The following is a 14,705-nucleotide window of genomic DNA, read 5'->3' on the forward strand; positions in this document are numbered from 1 at the left end:
AATTGATAAGATTGATGTCCAGGCACCAAATGTTGGTGTTTAGTCATGGGATGAATTCACAATGGCCATTTTCTTTGGCAAGAGGTAGGTTTATTTAGGAGAAGAGGTTACAGACAAAATGAAGAAGAACAATAGACACCAGAAATGGTAAATATAAAATAGATTTGGGAGAGGAATAGGGTTAGCAATGAATATGCCCACATAGTTACTTAGGATCTCATCAATAAACCCATTTGGAGCTTTATTGGCAAATTACTAGAATGGTTTGCCATTTCCTTTTCCAGCTCATTTTACAGATGATGAACTGAGGCAAACAGGATTCAGGAACTTTTTCAATATAATGCAGCTAGTAAGTATCTAAGGCTGGATTTGAACTCAGATCTTCTTGACTTTAGTCCCAACACTACCCACTGTGCCACCTAGCTGCCCCATAATTTAACATGTATTACATAAATATACATATGAGTTCATATATTAGTATATGTTTATGTGAATATATAAATGTAAATTATGCAGAATATTAATTACATATTTTCTATTTTGCTTTATAACTCACATTTCAGTCTAGGTATATATTGGGCACAGGACAATGGGAAGAGAGTGGGAATAATGGGAATGATGATTGCTGGCAGTTAGGGGAGGAAGTTCTAGGACAATAAAAGTGAAATCTAGGAAGGAGACAAAGGCCTTAGGTTGTCTAGTTTGAGGGGTCAGAATTCTTAAGCTGTGGATGAGCAGTGAACTTTTTATTCCCAAAAAACATTTCTGCCAAATCTACATTATAGAGAGAGTTCTGGATTTTGAATCAGGAGGGACTTGCATTCAAAGTTTCTAAAGTTCACTTGTTGGGTCATCATGACAGTAATTTAATCTCTTTAAATCTCACTTATAAGATGAAAATAATACTTGACCTGTTTATCACAATAGATCTTGTGAAGACCAAATGGAAAAAAGTATGAGAAGTATTTTGCAAACTGCAAAGTGCTATATAAATTCCAGTTATTATTATTATTAATTATTATTATTATTACCATCATTATCTATAGTACTTCGTAATGACAGGTAGGCACAATTAAAGAGAATATCCAGGATGTAACAGTCATTATTTGGGGGCCATGCCAAAAATTAGCTGCTGTTATTTGTGTTTCTATTTGTTAATTAAGGGCAGAAAGAAGTTTTTTGTTTTGCTTTTTTTTTTAAAGATAGAAAATCAAGGTCTGTAAATAAATATCTTGGGAGAATTAGAAAAGATTTGGAGAACAACAGTCAATCTCAATATAATTAAAAATAAGCTCTCACCTGCTACTAATTTTCTTCTTTCTCACTAACAGAAATCTTTGTTTGAACAAAGAGGTAAAAGGCACAGTTAGAAGCTGTTTACATAGTGCAAATGAGAGTGCTAATTGTAGGGAGCCTGCATGTTAATGAGAAAGAGGTTATTTATCAGTGTGAAATTTGGAGCACAATAAGGTGCAGCTGATATTTCAGGAAACACTCATTTTTCTAATGTATTTATTTTCACCTCTAACGGTGGGCCAGAATTAAAGGGCAGCAAGCCAAAAGGACTTGAGAGGGCTTTCACATGCATGGGGTGATCTCAAAGAAAGGAGTTCCTAAACTGATGGATTGGTCTGTAGACCTATCTTGTGACAGATGCTCTCCTGCTTCTTCTTCTGAGCTCTCCTTCCTCCTTTCTATTTATTCATTTTCTATCCATCCTCAAACCCCAACACAAATCCCACCTTCTTGATAAAGTCTTTTCTAATAATTCCAGTCTGAATTGTTCCCCTTTCTCTCTACGTAAACAAATTCATTGTCCTTACCTAGCAAAAAGTTCTTGTTTTGGTACCTTGTGCTTCTAGCACTTAATGGTTATCTCCAGCATCACATTATCCATATATGGAACCATCAGTTATAGCAAATGGAGAAGTTTTGAATGCCGTGGATAAGTTCATTTCCCTTTGTTAGTGTACTTTCCAGGGATGTTCACATTGATAATGAGGTTGACATACACATAGCCAGAGCTACTTCAGTGTTTGAGAGATTCCAAAGGAAAGTGTGGGAGAGGTATAGTATCAAACTGAAGGTTTACAGGGTCAGGCTATATGCCTGTGAAATCTGGACAGTATACTAGTGCCATGCCAGGAAACTGAGGACTATAGGACGCTTTCTTTTAAAAATGTTAATATACTTTTACTTTTCAGTTCCAAATTCTCTCCTTCCCTTCACTTCTTCCCTTTGAGAAGAAAAGAAATATATTTATTTACATATGAAATCATGCAAAAACATATTTCCATATTAACCATGTGCTCTTGTCTACCCAAGGGAAAAAAAGCAAGAGAAATAAAGAAATGAATAAAATTTTTCAATCTGTACTCAAGACCATTAATTCTCTATCTAGGTAGATAGCATTTTATATATGACTCCTTTAGAGTTGTGGTAGAATGTTGAATTGATCCATTAAGTTGTCTCTCATAGTTGACAATCTTTACAATATTGCTGTTAGTAGATAGATTGTTCTCCTGTTGTTTTCATTTGCATCAATTCATTTAAGTCTTCCCCCTTCATCATTTCTTTCAACACAATAGTATTTTAATACATTTATATATCATAACTTGTTCAACTATTCCATAATTTATGGACATCTCTTTAATTTCCATTTTTTTTGCCACTGCCTGTTAATGTCCTTTTACCTTTTATCAATTAGGAAATGACTCCTATTTTTATAAATTTAGTTCAGGTTTCTATATTTAAGAAATGAGAAATTGGTGATAGAACCTTATTGCAAATTTTTTTTACAATTTTCTTGTGCTTAATTTAATTTTGGATATATTAGTTTAGTTTATGCAGAAAATTTTGAATTTTCTGTCATCAGATTTAAGCATTTATCTCCCATGAATCTTTCTATCTTTTTTGGGGTCATGAACCATTCTTTTTTCATATCTGACAAATAATTTCTTCTATTTCCCCTAATTTGATAAAGATATCCTTTTTATGTCTAAGTCCCATACCAATTTTGATCTTATCAAGACCTTGATACATGGTGTGAAATATTGGCCTGTGCCTAGTTTTTTCGAGATTGCTTTCTAGTTTTCCCAGGAGTTTTTCTCCCAAATAATTCTTGTTCCAAGTTGCTCAAGGAGCAGCAAGGTGGTGCAGTGAGAAAAGCACCAGCCTTGAAGTCAGGAGGACCTGAGTTCAAATTTTACCTCAAACACTTAACACTTCTAGCTGTGCTACTCTGGACAAATCATTTAACCCCAATTGCCTCAGTAAAAAACCAAAACAAACCAAAACAAAAAACTAATTGGCTTCTTTGGGTTTATAAAATATTAGGCTACTATGCTCATTTGCTTCTGTTTATTATGTATCTAATATATTCCATTGATAGGCCACTCTATTTCTTGTCCAGTACTAAACAGTTTTGATGATTACTGCTTTATAATATAGTCCTAGATTTGGTAATGCTAGGCTACCTTCCTTCACATTTTTTTTAATACTGATTTCCCCTATTGTCTTGGTATTTTGCTTTTCTGGTTGAATTCAGTTATATTTTTTTTCTAGCTCTATAAAGTAATTCTTTGGCAGTTTTAGGAACAGGGTATTGAATAAGTCAATTAATTCAAGTGGTACTGTCATTTTTATTATATTGGCTCAGCCTTCCCATGAGCAATTAATATTTCTCTAAATGAATCTAAATTAAATATTTAGATTTGTCTTTATTTGTATGAAATGTTTTATAATTATGTTCATATAGTCAGTCACTGCATTTTTCTTAGTAAGTAGCCTACCAAATTTTTTATATTATCTGTAGTTATTTTAAGTTAAATTTCTCTTTATCTTCTTCCTGTTTTATTTTTTGGATAATATAGAAATTCAGATAATCTGTGTGTTCATTTTAAATTATGTCACATTGCTAACATTGTTTATTACTTTGACTTGTTGTTTTTGTTGTTGACTCTCTAGGATTTTCTAAGTGTACCATCAAATCTTTTGCAAAAAGTAATTATTTTGTTTCTTTGCTGCCTATGCTTATTTCTTCAATTTCTTTTTCTTGTCTTATTGTTATGGATACATGTTTAATACAATTTTAAATAATAATGGTGATAATGGACAACCTTCCTTTATCCCTGTTTTTATTGGAAAGGCTTCTGGTTTATCTCTCTTACAGTACTTATTGTTGGTTTCAATATAGCTATTATTTTTAATTTCAAAATACGATTTATTCTTATAAGATTTATTCCTGTGCTTCTTAGTGTCTTTTTTAAAAGTAGGAATGGGTATTTTGTCAAATTTTTTCTGCAATTATTGATATATTCATGATTTTTGTTGTTTTTGTAACCAAAATGATCAGTTATGCATCCAACTAATTAATCCTAAATGCCCAATACTGAATCCACCTTCATTTTTGATATAAATGCAATCTTGTTATATAATATGTGATCTTTGCAACATAGTGCTAGCATTTTATTCAAAATTTTCATCAATATTCATTAGGAAAATTGGTCTAAATTTTTGTTTTTCTGTTTTTGCTGTCCCCAGTTTAAGTAGCAGAACCATATTTTTATCAAGTAAGGAATTTCTAATGACTCCCTTACCTACTTTCAACTAGTTTATATGATATTTTAATATTTTTAAAACATTTGTTATAATTCATTTATAAAACCATCTAGTCCTTTTTACCCCCTAGTGACCTCTTCATAACTTGACCATCATCTTTTTCTAAGATTGGGTTATTTAAGTATTCTAGTTCCTCATGTTTAATTTGGGCAATTTATAGTTGGTATTTATTTCATTTAGACTTTGAGCTTTATTGATATATAGTTAGGCAATATAGTTCTTATTAATTGCTTTAATTTTTATCTTCATTGGTGTGCATTCCTTCTTTTCATTTTTGATACTTCAGTTTTCTTCTTTCATTTTAAAAATCAAATTTGGCAAGTTTTTCTATTTTATTAGTTTTTTCGTAAAACTGGCTCCTAGTTTTATTATTAGTTCAATATATTTTTCTTTACTTTCATTTTTATTAAGAATGCCTTTGATTTTTAAGATTTCTATTTTGATGTTTAAATGAGGGTTTTAAATATACTATTCTTCATTTTTTTTTTGTTGTATGCCCAATTTATTGATTTGCTCTTGCTCTCCTTTATTGAAATAAATATTTAGAGACAAAGATATATAAATTTCCCACCTAAGAACTACCTACCAGCAAAATGTAGTTTCCTTCATATCTCTTTTAATTAGCTCTATTACTTTTACTTTGTCTGGTATTATGATTGTTATCCCTGTCTTTTTTGCTTCAGCTCTAGCATTATAGGTTCTGCTTCAGCTTTAATCCTGTGTTTCAAATGTGTCTCTTGTTAACAACTTATTATAGGATTCAGATTTCTAATCCATTTTACTATTTTGTTCCAATTTATAGATAATTATTCCATTCATATTCACAGTTATGATTGCTGTATATTTCTCTCCATCCTCTTCTTTTCCATTTATCTTTCTCCTCTATCTTCTCAAAAGTTTATTTTGCTTCTGACCATTGCCTTCCTCTCTCTTGTCTCCTCCCTCACTTTCCCTTAGCACATTCTCTTCTTTCTTCCCTCTTGGTTAAGATGAATTTTTATACCCAACTGTGTGTTTGTATACATTCTTCCCTCTTCAAATCAATTCAGAATAGGATAAAGTTCAAGTATTACATGTTCTCTCCCTCTCAGTTTCCCTCTTCTTTGTAAAAAAACTTTCCCTGGCTCATCTCTTTTAGGTGAAATATATTTTTTTTCCTTTTTCCCTTCTTCCCTCTTTCTCATTCATCCAATCATTTTTTGAGGTCACCCCAACATGAAAGACTCATGCTTTCTAAGTAGACTGTTTTGAACAACCCTAATAATGATAAAATTTTTTAGGGACTACATTTATCATCTTGAAACTTTGCAAGATGTCTTGGGGTTTACATGCTAGATCTTTTTAAAAGACCATGCCTTAAATCCAAGTCACTCTGGCTTTCATTAATTGATCAACTACATGTTTCAGGACAAACTTAACTTGATAATTTGGGTTCTGATTGCTCAGAGTTATTGTAAATAACAACTGTTTCTGTCTTGATAAGAGACCTTAAGGGTCTTCCCCTCCAGATTAATTTCCTCCATTCTTCCTCCCTCCCTCCCTCCCTCTCTTCCTTCCTTCCTCTCTCCCTCTCTTCCTTCCTTCCTCCCTCCCCCTCCTTCCTTCTTCCCTCCTTCTCTCTTTCCCTCCCTCTCTCCTTCCTTTCCTCCATCCCTCCCTTCCCTCCTTCCCTCCCCTTTTCCCCTTCCTTCCTTCCTTCCTTCCTTCCTTCCTTCCTTCCTTCCTTCCTTCCTTCCTTCCTTCCTTCCTTCCTTCCTTCCTTCCTTCCTTCCTTCCTTCCTTCCTTCCTTCCTTCCTTTCTTCCTTCCTTCCTTCTTTCCTCCCCTCCTTCCCTTCCTTTTTCCCCTCCCTCCCCTCCCTCTCTTTCCCTCCTCCCTCCCTCCCTCTCTCCCTTCCTTCCTTCCTTCCTTCCTTCCTTCCTTCCTTCCTTCCTTCCTTCCTTCCTTCCTTCCTTTTCCATTGGAAAGTTTCTCTTGATCAACACCTGCTACAACCAATCCCCCTTCCTTCCTTCCTTTCTCCCTTCCTCCCTCTTTTCCTCCCTTCCTCCCTCCCTTTTTCCCTCCCTCTCTTCCTTTTTCCTTCCCTCCCTCCATTTTCCCTCCCTCCATCTCTCCCTTCCCTCCATCTCTCCCTTCCTTCCTTCCTTCCTTCCTTCCTTCCTTCCTTCCTTCCTTCCTTCCTTCCTTCCTTCCTTCCTTCCTTCCTTCCTTCCTTCCTTCCTTCCTTCCTTCCTTCCGTGTCCATCTTCAGTCATCCTGATCTATGTCTGGCTACTGGACCCAGATGGCTCTGGACTCCCAGATGGAATGAGGCAGGTGACTTTGCATAGCCCTCTTTCACTTAAATCCAATTCACTTGCAAGTCATTTCCTGGTGCCATTGGTCCTCTTCCAGAGAAGGACAAATAACTATCCCAAGTAGGAATGTAAATAATATAATCTTAAGTCTCTTATGATTTCTCACTCTAAAAAATATTTTCTTGAATCTTGTGTTTGAATGTCAAATTTTATATGCATGCCTGGTCTTTTCAGCAGAGCCAAATTGAGATTAGAGTGTGCTCCATGACAAATACTGAAATTTTAGTATACAAAAAAAAAGTTCAGGAGTAAAGATCCTTCATGGTAGCAAGTCAGCATAATTTGAGCTGTCATTAGAATCTACAAAATGGATTATTCAGAAATTGGGTTATGTGTTATGATCAATAATGAACATTTTCTCAATGTTTTTTCCCCAAACATTGGGATTTCACTTTGGTCTAGTATAGATGTAGATGCAGGATACCTTAGGGATACATTTAAAAACTTGAAATATGAAGTCCTGAATAAAATGATCTGATATATAATGAATAATTTAATTATTGCACAACATTTCTAAAGATGATTATAGGCAAAGGGACACTTTTGCTTGTCTGTTTCTAAGTAACATTAAAGAAAGAATCATCTTTGGCACAGATGGATCTGTTGAACTGAAAAGATCAATATGTTTCTTTAAAGAGGAAAAGTGCAGAAATCTCATAGGAAAAACCAAATTTATTTATGTAATCATATAGAGGTACAGATATGGATTGTGGTGTTGAGGCAGACAATGCACTTATGAGTACATAACATGCCCAAAATTACTGGTGAGGCAGACTTTTCATATGCATATTCTATAGCCCTTGGCTGTTATCTTAGAGAAATTAAGAAAAGTCACTTAATCCCAATTAACACACACACACACACATGCACACACACAGAAGAGTAACTGGGGAATAGAATACTTCTTAATGATATAATATGAATTATGTTATAGAAAAATTAACACATTTTAAAAGTATATATTACTTAACTTTAAGAGATAATGAGCAGCTAGATGCCATAGTAGTTAAAGTACTAGACTTGGATCAGGAAGACCTCAAATATAACCTCAAATACTTATTAGCTATGTGACTCTGGGCAAGTCACATAACCCTATTTACCCACTTTTCTCATTTCCAAAATGAGCTGGGAAAGGAAGTGACAAACAATTATAGTGTCTTTGCCAAGAAAATCCCCAAATAGATGGTGAATGAATTGGACATGATTGAATAAAACCCAACAACTAATAATGATCTTTTCATCAAAAATGCTTGAAAGCCCCCTCCTTTGTTAAATGCCCATTTATATTACACCTAGTTTTTCTGGATAAGTTATTTTTGATTATAACAAAGCTCCTTTGTCTTCCAGAGTGTCATATTCCAAGCCCTTTAGTTGCTAAAACTTGTGTGATCCTGCCTCTGAAGCATTTTAATTTTTTTCCTTCTGCCTGCTTGCATCTTCTCCTTGATATTAGAGTTCTAGAACTTGACTATAACATTCTTGAGAAATTTTATTTTGGTATTTCTTTTAGGAAATGATTGGTAGATTATTCCAATTTTTGTTTTGTCCTTTGATTATTCTAAGATATCTGGAAATTTCCGTTATAATTTTTTAGAAGGCTCATTTTTTTGATCATGGTTCTCAGGTAGTCTAATAATTCTTAAATCTCTCCTTGATCTATTTTGTAGGTCAGGTTTTTTTCTATGAAATATTTTATATTTTCTTCTTTTCACAAAATATCTTTTGCTTTTGTTTTATTATTTCTTGATGTCTCATGGAATCATTAGCTTACAATTGACTACTTCTAATTTTTAAGGAGTTGCTTCAGTGAGTTTTTGTACTTTTTTTTTTTTTTTTTTTTACCATTTAGCCAATTCTGATTTATAAGGAGTATGCAGTATTTTTTTATTTGCCTCTTTTCCCAAAATATTGTCTTTTCATAATTTTCTTGCAATGCTTTTATTTCCCTTGAATTGTTCCTTTAAAGTTCTTGATTGTTGAATTTTTTTTATTTTTTGCTTTTTTGAAAAGTCTTTCTTTAGCTCTTCTAGAAATTTTTGTGGGGCTTATATTTAATATTCCTTTTTGTTGAGGCTTTGTCTATAGATGTTTTCAAATAAGTGTCTTTTGAATTTGTTTTTTGAACTTCCCTAATGTAATTAATTTTTTAAAAATTTATTATTATTATTTTTTTGTGAGGCAATTGGGGTTAAGTGACTTGCCTAAGATCACATATCTAGTAAGTGTTAAGTGCTGAGACCATAATTGAACTCAGGTTTTCCTGAATCCAGGGCTGGTGCTATATACACTGTCCACCTAGCTGTCCCATGTAGTAGTTTTTTAATGATCAGGTTCTTTCCCCCCCTCCTTTTCCTAATCTATTTCTAGGCTTTGGAAATTATCTTAAATTTGGGCTTAGCTCATCCCTGGGGAGGGTGAGAAATATTTGACTTGGGTTTCTGTCTTTTATCAGTTTCAATTGCTTTTATAATTAAATTTTTAGTGTTTACTGAGTGGTGTGATATAGGAAGAGATCTAGTCACTGCCTTCCTAATCTGTGCTCTAAAATTTATACAGGTAGGACCCCTGTTCCCTTGTGACTGTGACCACTTCTGGGAACTGTGGCCCAGAACTGTGCAGTGGGTGTCAGAGAGCCTTAGAGCTATGAGCCAGAACTGAATAATGGGTAATAGAGAAGCCAAATGATTTCCAATTCCATGACTGGTGCTAGTACAGTGATCCACTGGAATCTCTTCCTGATCATTCATTCCCCTTACCTTCCCTGTGATCTACTGTTGTTCCCAGTGCTGCTGATGCCATTGCTGCTGCTACCTCCAAAGCTCAGAGCTGGCACAATGTCACATCTGCTACTTTCTACTTTTACCATCCTATGCCTGCCAGACCCAATCCTATTGTCTACAGATCTTTTTTTCTGTCCTCTTAATTTTCCTTGGAATGAAAAAATTACTGATTTTTTGGTTATTCTGATTGGAATTCAGTTCAACATATTTATTTTTTAGCATTTTCTAGAGGGAGAACTCAAAAAAAAAATATTCACTTCATTGTGCCCTTTTGGTTCTGCCCCACCCTCTTCATGTGGCTTAGTAAATTAGTAGAGAAACTAATTGAGGCAACTACTAGCATTAGTCAACTAAAATGATACAAAATAAATATGCAAACATTTTCGGCATTTTTATATAGTAGTAAAAAACTCAGGAGGAAAATATAATAAGAAAAATTCCACTCACAGTAATAACAATATGGATAAGCTATCTGATAGTCTTCTAGGATATACTCAAGACTTATAAAAACATAATTTAATGTTTTTACAGAAATAAAGGAAACTTAAACAATTGGAAAAAAAGATTTATTACTCATAATTGGGCTGCACTGACATGTTAAAATGATGATATTGCCTTTATTAATTTATACATCTTTTTTATCCCTATTAAACCGCTAAGGAATATTTAGCTAGATCAAATAGACCAAGTTCATTTTGAGCAACAAAATTAATAAAAAATCACAAGAAAAATAAAGAAAAACTTGTAGTGATTAAACAGAAAAAAACATTTCTAAACTTCAAGCTATGTTATAAATCAGTGATCATCAATAATATTTGATACTAGTTAAAAAATCGAAAGGCAGATCAGTGGAATAGACTAGATAAGCAAGAATCAGAAACAAATGAATTCAAAAGTTCAGTGTTTGATAAACTCCCAACTTTAAATTATTTAAAGAAGTACTACTTGTTTGACATTAACTGACAAAAAATCTGGAAAGCAGTTTGGGAAAAATATGTTTAGACCAACACCTCACACCACATACTGCAATAGAACTCCAAAGGATACATGACCTAAATATAAATGTACACATCATAAAATATTTTTATAATCTTTTATATTTAGAATTTAGAAAGGAAGAACTTTATTAACTATTCTAGGGAGAAAATTAATCTCCAAACAAGGGATAGAGAGGATCACAAGAGAGAAAATGGATAATTTTGATTAAGTGAAATTGCAAAGCTTAAATAATCTTAATGCAGCTGGGATAAAAATATTAACTGTCAATTGGAAAATGAGTTTTGTATTAAATGTCTTTGAAAAATGTCTGATAGTCAATACGTATAGGGAATTCATCAAAAACATAGTATGCCCAAAAGCCATAGGGCCCTTTTAATCGATTACAGATGAAATACTAAGCTTTTAATACCAGCACCAATCCCCCTAATAGAGGAATAATTAAGGATATAACAAACAGTCCTAAAAGGCACTGCAAGCTATTAACAACTACATGAAGTCCAAAAAAATCAATGAAAAACAAGGAAAAAACCCACTACAACTCTGAGATTTTATTATATATTATATTATTGTTATATTATATACCCTAACAATGTTATACCCTAACAATGAGCAAAGATGGCAAAAGATGAAAATGGTTATTGTTAGAATAATGATCTGGTGTTGCCATTCTGGAAATAATTTGGTGCTAAAATGACTAAAATATACTTATCCTTTACTTAAAGATTCTACTATTGGGCTTTTTTGTATCTCAGTGAAATTAAAGGCAAGACAATCTCAGCATCACAATAGATACAAATTGGTTTTGTTTAACAGTTGTTTTTTCTTTGTCATAGGGAGAGAAGCACAATGTAGAAGAGGAGGAGAGGTAAAAGGTAAAGGCAAAACAGGTATATTTAGAAATATAGGTGATGCAGGAACAAAATATATGAATGAAACTTTAGAAAAACCACAGAGTAAAAGAGACAAGGAAATTACCACACCTGGTTACATACCTGCAGAAATTTCTTTAATCTGTCTGTGGTCTGCCTGTGGCTTATGAGTTTCTTTTTCACATTTGGGCATTATCTGAGGCATTCACAGATAGTCATTTGTACCTCTTTCAAAGGTCAGACATTTTCTGGGTAAGCAGCATTGTGATTCTGCTGTAATCAAGAAGTTATTCAGTTTTTTTTCTACAGTTATGATGGAACCATCTACCTTCATGGGAATTGATATGTTGTTATCTGCAGATCCCACGATCGTGAATCACTTCTTGAAAAGGGTGAAAGCTTGTTAAATCTCAAGAATCTTGTGTAAGGGTTAATGCTTGCACAAAATTCTTGTCAAGAGCATCATGTCTATGAATGAATCTCTGCTAATATGCCACAAAATTTAAGGTGATTGAAGATCTTTGATAAATGTAGATGTTTTCCACTCTAAGGCAGTTGTCACTTTTTAAAGATGTGACTCAGAAATTTAATTCAGTAGAGACTGAAGATTTATTTTTATAGCATGTAGCCAGTGTTTCCAGAGCTTATCTCAAACTGTATGGACAATGAAAGGATATTATCTAGGATAGAATAGATTATAATATGTTGAATAATGACACATTACACAAATTAGTTAATATCATTATATCAGTGAAGTATTGTTTCTAGGATCACAAAGTTGTCTTTCATTCAACTCTTTTTCCTATAGGAATTATTTGATACATTCTCTAAATATCTAATGTTGTTTAACTGGAGCCTATGCAAAGAAGGTTAAAGAGATAAGGGTATGCTTTTTGAACCCATAATAGTATTAGAGAGGTCTTATTTTACTTTTATAATAAATATAAGCACCCCTATGTAATATACAGTCATAGTGTAATATAGTGAGAAAAATACTTGTAGGTTCTTGGAATAAGATTTGCCAGTAGTTTGGTTTAATAAAAAGTATGTTTTCTTAGACAATGAGGATAACACCAAATTTGTCATGAGGATGGTGGTATCCTTGGCACTAAGAGAAAAATTGGAAAAGTTACTATTTTCTCTTTAGGAGAAAGAATAAAGCAAAGTTCAGTTCAAGTTCATAAACCAAATATTTTTCTGCCTTGGTGATTTCCTTAGGTGCTTGCCAAAAGGGCAAGCTATCTTTCATATCCTTTTGCTATTTCTGGGTGTTCTTGAGACCTGAAGAATGGTTTCTGGAAAAATTGTATACAGCTGATGTCCCTACTTCCTCATCACCCACTCTTTTCTCAAACCTTTGCATTTTCCAGCATTTTACTGAAACTGCTCCTCAAAGGTCACTAATGGTCTCCTAATCATTGCATTCAATGGTTTAGACTTGCTTCCTTGTAGCATTTGACATGATGGATGGTAATGAATTACTCCCTTCATTTGGAATACTCTTGACTCCCTTGACTCTCCTTCAGAGATACTCTACTCTTCCTGCTTAGTAATGATTTCCCCATGTGGCATCTAAAATAAAATCCAGCTGACTCTTATTTCAACATACCTTTCTAGTTGTACACCCACTGCTTAAAATGAATTGCATTTGCCTTATTATATTCATAGGCTATGCCAATTATTTACTATAAGAAATGTGATAGTATAGCTACTATTGCAGTAGTCTCCTCATTGTTCTTCCTGCTTCACATCTCTCTCCTTTCTAATGCACCCTCCTCTCAACTGCTAAAATGGTTTCCTGGAGATGATTATGTCCCTTCTTTCCTTCATAAACACCAGAATCTCCTTATTATTTCTAGGACCAGATATCAGCTCTTCTAGATAACATTTGGATCACTTCACAACCTAACTCTAAATTACCTTTACTACCTTATTACAAATTACTCCCCTTCACCAATTCTGAGTTCAAGTCAGTCTGGCCTTACTTTTCCTCCCATAAGATACTTTACCTTCTATCTTTTTTCTATCTTTCCCTTATGTCTGTACTAGTTGCTCCCCTGCTTGGAATGCACTCTCTCCTCGCCTTTGTCACTAAGAATTCATAGGTTTCTTCAGAATTCAGCTCAAATGTTATGCTCTGCATGAAGCTTTTCCTCTTCCCTCTGAAAATGATTTTATATTAATTTGGTGTACATCTTTATATATCAACAAAGGCACACATCTCTAATAGATTGTAAACTCCTGAGGGCAGATTATATAGTTTTTGTGTTTGTATCCTAAGCACCACTATAGTGCTTTGAAGAGAGTAAGTATTTAATAAATCCCTGTTTATTATATGACAGTAGAAAGAACACTTCTTTTAGTATCAGCCCTATGCTTTGTTCCCAACTTTGCCACTTTTTGGCTGCATAACTCTGGGCAAGCTGCCCAATCTCAGTTTTCTCATTTGTAGAATGGAGAGAGTAACAGTTATATTACCTCCCTTCTAGTATGGTTATGAGAAAAATGCTTTGTAAAATCTAAAAAAGCTATTTCAATGTAATTCTTATTAATATTAATAATAATAATAAAACCATCATAATGTCATTGAATGGGGTAATTAATAATTACGGCTTACAGTCCTTTGACCAATTAACCATCAAATTGAATTCAATAGGCTTTTTAAAAAATGGTTCTCAAAGTATGGTCTAGGACCTGTAGGATCTCTCAGATCTATTTCAGGGGATCTATGGGGATAAAACTATGTTCATAATAACATTAAGATATACTACTTCTAATATGGTAAATATCAATAGATATTACTCACTTAAACAAAAGCTCCTTATTAGGGAAGGGGAGTTTTTTTTAAAAGCATAAAGGAGTCCTGAAACCAAAAAATTTATATACAGGCACTGGACATAAAAGATGCCTCAAAGATTTTATATTTGTATGTGTATGTGTGTGTATACATAATAACATGTATTCAGATATGCTAATACTACTCACATACATGCATAGATGTGTATAGAGGAGAGAGAGACAGAGAGACAGAGATACAGAGAGACACAGAGAGAGATAGAGACATAGAGACACAGCAAG

General features: G+C 33.5%; 1 pseudogene; it reads left to right on the forward strand.

The window, feature by feature from the left end:
• The first annotated feature begins 7,183 nt into the window (after nt 1–7,183).
• Nucleotides 7,184–7,726, forward strand: LOC141550219 (caspase-3-like; annotated as a pseudogene).
• Nucleotides 7,727–14,705: the final 6,979 nt, after the last annotated feature.

The sequence above is a fragment of the Sminthopsis crassicaudata genome, chromosome 1 (assembly GCF_048593235.1).
Source record: "Sminthopsis crassicaudata isolate SCR6 chromosome 1, ASM4859323v1, whole genome shotgun sequence".
In the NCBI taxonomy this organism is placed as follows: Eukaryota; Metazoa; Chordata; class Mammalia; order Dasyuromorphia; family Dasyuridae; genus Sminthopsis; species Sminthopsis crassicaudata.